Here is a 7,901-nt window from a genome sequence, read left to right on the forward strand (position 1 = left end):
TTTTAATCAGACTGTAATTTATTCCTCCATTTCACCACGCCCACATCGGCCGGCCTATCGGATCGGGCGATTATTGTCCATAGAGCCGTCATTGCCCTCCCCCACCAGAGACAATGTAAATTATTACAATAAAGACCTCCCAGGGAAGATGATTGTTGATGATGTCATAGTGGGCGGGTAGAAGGTGATGGGGAATTCTTCTTCTCAGAACCCAAAAAATCGGCCGACATTCAGTTCTGGGAAAAAGTATTTGCACCCTTCCTGGGTTTTATTTCTTTCTCACATTTCCAGGATTCCGATCATCAAACGTTACAATGACACAAAATTACATTTTATATATCATTTCAATTATTAGGGGGAAGAAAGCCGTCCTCCCCTTTCCCTCCCCCCCTCCTCCCCTTTCCCTCTCCCCCTTCCCCCCTTCCCTTTCCCTCTCCCCCCTCCCCTTTTCCCTCTTCCCCCCCCCTTCCCTTTTTTCCTCTCCCCCTTCCCTCTCCCCCCTTTCCTTTCCCCCCTTCCCTTTCCCTCTCCCCCCCCCTTCCCTCCCCTTTTCCCCCCCTTCCCCTTCCCTCTCCCCCCTTTCCTTTCCCCCTTCCCTTTCCCTCTCCCCCCCTTCCATTTCCCTCTCCCCCTCCCCCCCTTCCCTTTCCCTCTCCCCCCCCTTCCCTTTCCCTCTCCCCCCCTTCCCCTTTCCCTCTCCCCCCTTCCCTTTCCCTCTCCCCCCCTTCCCTTTCCCTCTCCCCCCCTTCCCTTTCCCTCTCCCCCCTTCCCTTTCCCTCTCCCCCCCTCCCCTTTCCCTCTCCCCCCCTCCCCTTTTCCTCTCCCCCCCTCCCCTTTTCCTCTCCCCCCCTCCCTTTTCCTCTCCCCCATCCCCTTTTCCTCTCCCCTTGCCACTCCCAGACCTGATTACTGCCAAAGCTGTTGAATCAGGAAATCCCTTCCCCACTTCTGGACCGCCCCCTGCAGTTTTATGTCGGTGCTTTGATGTGAAATTCCGGGGTTATGGCGGCAGAGAGCGGCCATAACTCAGGTTTGTTTTTAAACAGCGGCCTTCTTTTTTATGGTGGTCCCAGCAGTGGATTCGCCCTTACAATGCGGTGGAGGGGTGCCCCCCCCCCCCCCCCCCACCTCGGACGTTTTCCCCACTTACTGGACCCGCTGGTAGCAGGGAAGACGATCCGATCCAGGCAGGGAAGTCAAGTGAGGGCAAGATGGCCCCTCCTCCACTCTATGGTCTTGGAGGACCGGAGCGACATCAAACATCGTCTCCTAGCAACGCATTTAAAGAGCCCATTTTTTTGTAGTGTAGATGTGAGGGGTGACCCCGGATCTCACATTAGAGGTCCTCTCCTGATTATTCCTATTACCGGGGATGTTTACATTACTAATAGGAATAAAAAATGATCAAAACTTTTTGTTTTAAAAGGAACCGTGTAAAAATAATAATTAAAATAGAAAGTAAAAAAAAAAAAATGGAAGTGCCGGTTGCCGTTAGTTTGTGCGCAGAAAGGAACGCAACTTCCACCCACGTATGTAACGGTGAGAGAATCCCATCCCCCGACCTCCTCTGTACCTCTATAACTGGAGACATTGTTAAAACCTCACCTATGTGGATTTTTAGGTACCAAAGTTTGTCACTGTTCCACGAGCGTGCGCATGAAATGTTGGGTATTTATTTACTCGATGCAACATTATCTTTCACATTATAGAAAACAATGGGCTAACTTTACTGATTTCTTATTTTTTAAATCAAAAAAGTGATTTTATCCCAAAATAAATAGCATTTGGAAGATTTCTGCACAAATACGATGTGATGAACAATATTGGAACGATCTCCATTTTATTCTCTAGGATCTCTGCAAAAAAATCTATATATAATATTTGGGTTCTAAATAATCATTTTTTCTGCTAGAATATTACAACTTGTAAACACCAAATGTCAGAAATATGTTTGGGTCCAGAAGGGGTCAAATAGAATCTCACAAAGTGAAGAACACTAAGGCTCTATGCACACGGGACGTTAGAAAAAACGTCCTGCAAAGCTATTTCTGACGCCGGGAAAAAGCAGCTGTTAAAGGTGCTTTCAGCAGCTTTTTCCATTGGCTTTATCGCACGTTTGGCCATGTTGCTTTTAGCAGCGTTTTTCTGCCTCCATTCAAAATCAATGGTTCCCTATGGGAATCTATTGATTTGAATGGAAGTCGCACCGCAAGTCGGATCCGACTTGCGGCGCGACCTGCACTGTGAGAATCATGAGGGGGAACTCCACACCAAAAATGGAAAAAAAAACTGCGTGGGGGTCCCCCATAGGTTCCAAACCAGGCCCTTCGGGTCCGGTATGGACTTTGAGGGTAGCCCCACGGCGAAAAAACGGCGTGGGGTCCCCCCCAAAATCTATACCAGACCCTTATCCGAGCATGCAGCCCGGCATGCCAGGAAAGGGGAGAGGACGAGCGAGCGGCCCCACCCCCCCTGGACCACACCAGGCCACATGCCCTCAACATGGGGGGGGGGTGTTGGTGCTTTGGGGCAGGGGGAGCTCTGCACCCCCCACCTCAAAGCACCTTGCCCCCATGTTGATGAGGACCAGGGCCTCATCCCCACAACCCTGGCCGGTGGTTGTGGGGGTGTGCGGGCAGGGGGTTCATCGGAATCTGGAAGCCTTCTTTAACAAGGGGGCCCCCCAGATCCCGGACCCCCTCCCTATGTGAATGGGTATGGGGTACACTGTACCCCTACTCATTCACCACATAAAAGGCAGTGTATGGAAATAACGACATGAGACGTTTTGGAAAGTTTATTAAAAATCTTCCGGCTCTTCTTGTCTTCTCCTCTCCGGGGGTCTTCTGCTCTTTTGCTGTCTGCCCTTCTGCTGTGCTCTCTTCTTCTCCTCTCCGCTCTCTGCAGCTTATTATATAGCCATTAGGGGCGTGGCCCCTGATGACATCATCGGGAGGCCCCACCCCCTCATGTCACAGATGACGTCATCAGGGGTCACGCCCCTAATGGCTATATAATAAGCTGCAGAGACCGGCATAATCACCGGAGACGTCGTCGTCAGAGGACCGGAGGAAGAAGAAGAGCTGACAGCAAAAGAGCAGAAGACCGGAGAGGAGAAGAAAAGAAGAGAGGACAGCAGAAGGGCGGACAGCAAAAGAGCAGAAGACCCCCAGAGAGGAGAAGACAAGAAGAGCCGGATGAAGATTTTTAATAAACTTTCCAAAACGTCTCCTGTCGTTATTTCCATACACTGCCTTTTATGTGGTGAATGAGTAGGGGTACAGTGTACCCCATACCCATTCACATAGGGAGGGGGTCCGGGATCTGGGGGGCCCCCTTGTTTAAGGGGGCTTCCAGATTCCGATGAGCCCCCTGCCCGCAGACCCCCACAACCACCGGCCAGGGTTGTGGGGATGAGGCCTTTGTCCTCATCAACATGGGGGCAAGGTGCTTTGAGGTGGGGGGTGCAGAGCTCCCCCTGCCCCAAAGCACTAACACCCCCCCCATGTTGAGGGCATGTGGCCTGGTATGGTCTAGGGGGGGTGGGGCTGCTCGCTCGTCCCCTCCCCTTTCCTGGGCTGCATGCTCGGATAAGGGTCTGGTATGGATTTTGGGGGGGACCCCACGCCGTTTTTCCGGCGTGGGACTACCCTCAAATTCCATACCGGCCCCGAAGGGCCTGGTTTGGAACCTGGGGGTGACCCCCCACGCAGTTTTTTTCCCATTTTTGGCGTGGAGTTCCCCCTTAAGATTCTCACAGTGCAGGTCGCGCCGACTTGCGGTGCGACTTCCATTCAAATCAATAGACTCCCATAGGGAACCATTGATTTTGTATGGAGGCAGAAAAACGCTGCTAAAAGCAACGTGGCCAAACGTGCGATAACGCCAATGGAAAAAGCTGCTTTTTCCCGGCGTCAAAAATAGCTTTGCAGGACGTTTTTTCTAACGTCCCGTGTACATGGAGCCTAATAGAGCTCAGAAAACAACCCGCCACCTATAGAGATTCATTCCGCCATCTATAGGGGTTCACCCCGCCATCTATAGAGATTCATTCCGCCATCTACAGGGGTTCACCCCGCCATCTATAGAGATTCATTCCGCCATCTATAGGGGTTCACCCCGCCACCTATAGAGATTCATTCCGCCATCTATAGGGGTTCACCCCGCCATCTATAGAGATTCGTTCCGCCATCTATAGAGATTCATTCCGCCATCTATAGGAGTTCACCCCGCCACCTATAGAGATTCATTCCGCCATCTACAGGGGTTCACCCCGCCATCTATAGAGATTTATCCCACCATCTATAGAGATTCACCCCGCCATCTATAGAGATTCATTCCGCCATCTATAGGGGTTCACCCCGCCACCTATAGAGATTCATTCCGCCATCTATAGGAGTTCACCCCGCCATCTATAGATTCGTTCCGCCATCTATAGAGATTCACCCCGCCATCTATAGAGATTCACCCCGCCATCTATAGAGATTCGTTCCGCCATCTATAGAGATTCATCCCACTTTCTATAGAGATTCACCCCACCATCTATAGATTCAAGAACAGATGCAGGCACATTACACACGCAGGGCGCACAGCACATGGTACACACGTGGCAGGCATGGGTCAGAGGCTGTGTTCGGTTGTTTCTGTGTGGCGCTGCAATGGATTGGACGCAGGATGTGAGCTATGATGGAATGGAGGTGTAGCCGCATTTTCCATTGGTGAATGGATTGCAACCACATCAGCATTAGTCCTCCCTCTCCCAGTCTGAGTGCTGCTGTGCAGGGATGATAGGAGGGCGGTATTTCTACTATAATATTTCCGGTAACTCGGGGGAAGGATTTTTGAAGGACGATATAAAATGATAAATGTGATCTAAATCAATTCACTAAAAACCTTGCTGAAGGTCTAATATAATAAAGCTAAACTCCGACACTCAAACTCAAACCTGTATTTAAATCTATTCCTCGATGGTCCTACAGGATATAAATCCACCAAATGCCTTTACAAAGCCAGATATTACCTCATAAGGTAGCAGTGACATCATCACTGTGCTGTACATAGCCGGGGCAGAGCTGTGGGAGGGGCCCAGCAGGCTCCACCCACCACAGGAGGGGTGGAAACAAGACCAGGCCCCCTGCACAGGGAGCGAGCAGCAGTGGGCGGTCTTTATTACAGGAAGTCTCACACTGGATGCCCGGATCGGGAGGAAATACACAAAGATCACAGAGATTTAAAATAATAATGCCTGAACAAAGATGGCGCCGTCCTTCAGGGGAGAAAGGTAAATGAAGACATTGTCAGGGGGTGTCCTGTGATCGATAATAAATACATGGAGGGGTCACACTGACTCGGCATGCATGGACTTATAAATATGTTTCTTGGTTCATTTTACCATAAGGGGCCCCTAGATGGTCAGCTGATTGGGCGGGGACACCAGAGATGAGCCGGACCTGAAGATCCGTCCTAGGCGGAGATCCAGAATTCATTCGGTGATCCGGGAACGCAGCATTCTGAGGAATCCTTTATAAATAGAATTCTATATCAGCCGGGATCCGGATTCTGCACCCCGAGATCCTCCTCACAATTTATGGGGTTCAGTACCAGAGCCCATCCCCCGACAATTCTCACCAAAAACCTTGTGCTGGTCTTAATGGGGTGCAGTTGAAACTCTCGTTGTGACACCCACATGGACCCCCCTCCCCCCGGAGACTCCGATATCTCTACAATGAGGACACCTCTGCTTTATAAAAGAACTAGTTTATTCTGGATCATCAATAAACAACGTTCCGCTATTCCAATCATCAATATACAACGTTCCTCCATTCCAATCATCAATATACAACGTTCCGCCATTCCAATCATCAATATACAACGTTCCTCCATTCCAATCATCAATATACAACGTTCCGCCATTCCAATAATCAATATACAACGTTCTGCCATTCCAATCATCAATATACAAAGTTCTGCCATTCCAATCATCAATATACAACGTTCCGCTATTCCAATCATCAATATACAACGTTCCGCTATTCCAATCATCAATATACAACGTTCCGCCATTCCAATCATCAATATACAACGTTCAACCATTCCAATAATCAATATACAACGTTCCGCCATTCCAATCATCAATATACAACGTTCCTCCATTCCAATCATCAATATACAACGTTCCACCATTCCAATAATCAATATACAACGTTCTGCCATTCCAATCATCAATATACAACGTTCCGCCATTCCAATCATCAATATACAACGTTCCACCATTCCAATAATCAATATACAACGTTCCGCCATTCCAATCATCAATATACAATGTTCCGCCATTCCAATCATCAATATACAACGTTCAACCATTCCAATAATCAATATACAACGTTCTGCCATTCCAATCATCAATATACAACGTTCCGCCATTCCAATCATCAATATACAACGTTCCGCCATTCCAATCATCGATATACAACGTTCCTCCATTCCAATCATCAATATACAACGTTCCACCATTCCAATAATCAATATACAACGTTCCGCCATTCCAATCATCAATATACAACGTTCCACCATTCCAATAATCAATATACAACGTTCCGCCATTCCAATCATCAATATACAAAGTTCCGCCATTCCAATCATCAATATACAACGTTCCGCCATTCCAATCATCAATATACAACGTTCCGCCATTCCAATCATCAATATACAACGTTCCTCCATTCCAATCATCAATATACAACGTTCTGCCATTCCAATCATCAATATACAATGTTCTGCCATTCCAATCATCAATATACAACATTCCACCATTCCAATCATCAATATACAATGTTCCCCCATTCCAATGATCAATATACAACGTTCCGCCATTCCAATCATCAATATACAACGTTCCACCATTCCAATAATCAATATACAACGTTCCACCATTCCAATCATCAATATACAACGTTCTGCCATTCCAATCATCAATATACAACATTCCACCATTCCAATCATCAATATACAACGTTCCGCCATTCCAATCATCAATATACAAAGTTCCGCCATTCCAATCATCAATATACAAAGTTCCGCCATTCCAATCATCAATATACAATGTTCCCCCATTCCAATCATCAATATACAACGTTCCGCCATTCCAATCATCAATATACAACGTTTTGCCATTCCAATCATCAATATACAACGTTCCCGCCATTCCAATCATCAATATACAACGTTCCGCCATTCCAATCATCAATATACAAAGTTCCGCCATTCCAATCATCAATATACAAAGTTCCCCCATTCCAATCATCAATATACAACGTTCAACCATTCCAATCATCAATATACAATGTTCCCCCATTCCAATCATCAATATACAACGTTCAACCATTCCAATCATCAATATACAACATTCCACCATTCCAATCATCAATATACAACGTTCCCCCATTTCAATGATCAATATACAATGTTCCCCCATTCCAATCATCAATATACAACGTTCCACCATTCTAATCATCAATATACAATGTTCCCCCATTTCAATGATCAATATACAATGTTCCGCCATTCCAATCATCAATATACAACGTTCCGCCATTCCAATAATCAATATACAAAGTTCCGCCATTCCAATCATCGATATTCAATGTTCCCCCATTCCAATGATCAATATACAATGTTCCAACCCCCCGCCCCTTGAAAACCAACGATCGTCCCTATTGTAAGCCATTGACCACCCCCCAATGGAAACTTTAAACGGCCCCCGATTGGAAACCATTGGCGGACCCCCTCCCCCATTGGAAACCATTGACTCCCCCCCCCCCTATTGGAAACCAATGTTTGAACTTCTAGGAAGCCATTGACCAACCCCCAATGGAAACCTTTGATGGGCCCCCGCATCGGAA

The sequence above is a fragment of the Pelophylax lessonae genome, assembly GCF_965119305.1.
Source record: "Pelophylax lessonae genome assembly, chromosome: 13".
Classification (NCBI taxonomy): Eukaryota; Metazoa; Chordata; class Amphibia; order Anura; family Ranidae; genus Pelophylax; species Pelophylax lessonae.